Source organism: Aedes aegypti, chromosome 1 (genome assembly GCF_002204515.2).
Source record: "Aedes aegypti strain LVP_AGWG chromosome 1, AaegL5.0 Primary Assembly, whole genome shotgun sequence".
NCBI lineage: Eukaryota > Metazoa > Arthropoda > Insecta > Diptera > Culicidae > Aedes > Aedes aegypti.
This window is the reverse complement of record NC_035107.1, coordinates 20,919,497-20,921,948: the sequence shown is the minus strand read 5'-3', so window position 1 is coordinate 20,921,948 and position 2,452 is coordinate 20,919,497. Positions and strand designations below refer to the sequence as shown.

At 40.7% G+C, this 2,452-nt stretch overlaps 1 long non-coding RNA gene across 1 annotated transcript; it reads right to left on the bottom strand.

Annotated features, from left to right (window-relative positions):
• Window positions 1–217: 217 nt before the first annotated feature.
• On the bottom strand, window positions 218–1,589 carry LOC5576537. The gene is made up of 2 exons (XR_002499192.1): window positions 1,422–1,589; window positions 218–1,353 (listed from the first exon to the last, which is right to left on the bottom strand). It is a non-coding gene; the product is annotated as an uncharacterized LOC5576537 (long non-coding RNA).
• Between the last annotated feature and the right edge of the window lie 863 nt (window positions 1,590–2,452).

Genomic DNA, 2,452 nt, shown 5'->3' with positions numbered 1-2,452 from the left:
CTCAACTTAACACATGAGAGCTGATCGAAAGGTGGAAGCAGCATTTTGGTGGACACCTGAATTCGCTAAAAGCGAAGGTAGTGAGGAAACAGGAAACAGATTAGCTTCCGACAGACATGAAATACTACCATGTCAGAGTCGAAACCGTCAAATTATTTCGTAAGGAATCGTTCGGATCATTGAACCTGGACCACCTTGATCCCCCAGTCAAGACAGCTTCTTACAAATCACATTTTCTATTCGTTACTGATTTTAGTACTGTTAAATACATTGGGTGGATGGGGTTCCCCGGTTCGGGATCGATCTGTATCGCCAGTAGTGTGGTACACGCCCCTCATACGCTCCTGATGTTGTCGCTTTCAAACACTGTCTCAAGGAAAGGAAATATATAGGTAGATGTCGCGGGTACTCGCGTTACAGATTCGCTTCGCCTGATCCGCCGTATTTGGAGTGGTAGTATTCTCAGTAAAGAATCAAAATGATCATTTTTGCTCTGCTTTGGTGTACGTGTGTGCTTTTGTGAAGAGATGATGCTCTAGCCTATTGGAACAAACCTTTAAAACTGCCACATCACTGTTCGTACGTTAGTTCTAAAATTAGCTCGGTGCAACTCACTTAAATACAGATATCTCCTAAAACAATCAGACAACCGATTAGATTGTACGATTGCAAACTGTGCAAAAAGTAATGATCTGAGTAGCAGCTTCCATCGAATCCTAGATCTAGAAGATTGTTTAACTAACATTTAGTTTTAACACAACGATTTACAGCAACTATGGTAGATAACAGTGTAGAATAGTTTCTCCCTAACAATTAGCGGTGCGTTTGTGTTTGGCTGTGTGTGTATGTGCGCATTGTTTCCCTCTTGTATTAGTTTAGTTAACTAAGCCCTAAATAAATTAAACTGTTCTCTTTCTCTCTTCAAATACTCATGTTAATGGTAAAAGTTTACTGTTAGTAAAATACTTCAATAATATCCATAATTAACTCGTCACATTACGCTATGGACCGAAACTGGATGAAAAACAGGTTATAGTATGTGTGTGTATCTGTATATATATGTGTGTGTGAGTGTGAGTAAGCATGTGCGTGAAATGGGGGAAGTATTGCAATCGTCTGTGAATCCAATCTCTCGCTTCGCTTGCTTCGATTCGCATGATCTGAAATAGGGTCGTCGTTTTTTTTTGGGTTGTTAACCTATTAATAGTCGGATCGCAGACCTAAGGTTGTGTTGGTGGGCGGTGGGAAGGGAGTTAAAGAGCCTTACAGCTCCATGCCCTTCTCTTGGCCGGCTTGCATCTTCTCTCGCAGCTCGGACACGCTGTCCTCGATTCTGACGATCAGTCGGATTTTCTGCGGTGAGGAGAATAGAGCAGAGGTTAGAAGGATTTTCCATCCACATCGTATGAGGGGAGACTTACGTTAGCTCGATCGCCGGGGGTGTTTCTCCAGAGCCAGATCATGTAACCGGGGATGCACAACATCGAGGACAGGGCGGTGAACCAACCGAAAGCGTGCGCCCACAGGGGATACGAGTAGCCGAGGTACTTGACCGGGGTCCACTGCACCAGATTGAAGATGAATACGCCCTATTGTTGGTTGGCGGAAGATTTATTCGAATAAATAGGAATATTACATTAGAAAATTTGATGAGGTTCCAGTGAAAATTGGGTGGTTGATATAAATTTCCAGAAAACTGATTAGATAACGCAGTAAAGTAACATATGCTAAGATGACGTTCAGATGAATTCTATAGTTGATTGGGAGCCATATAACTGTAAAAAAAAGATTGTATTAGTAAAAAATGATTGATATTACAGGTTTATGATGAGTTTACCTTTTTTCTAGACATGGATCATCAACTCATCAACATTACATATACACGGAGAAGCTGGTTTCTGTACCGACTGCTGCACACAATCTATTAAACAGATCAGTTAACATAGGAATGGAAGGAAGAGGTATGTATATGACTTATCTTCAGAACAAAAGACAAGTTGGATTGTGAGAACTTTTAAATGATTACTATTCTATTCCTTCTACAAATTACACGTATGTCATCTATCGCAAACTTACCAGATCTTTATTATAACGTAATACTCCAAAAATGCAATGAATGGTCCTACCGCATCACTTTTTCATCTATTTCAAGGCGGCATATAATAGCATTGATTGACCACTTAAACCTATCGAAAATCATAAACGAAAAAAGCTTTCCCTGAAAGCTTACAAGATTGACAGAAGTGGTGGTGCTTGTTGAAATTCCACTTCGTTTAAGTTCCACTGGGGACTACGGAAATATGATGGAATTTCGTGCGAATCGTTCTATATTGCACTAGTAGCTTTTGTGCGGAGAACCGAGGAAGGATTTTCAACGGATCCAGTCAATTTGTTTGCTTCGTGAATGATATGGATGGATATTGACGGTCGAACATATGTGAAGGTTGCAGAC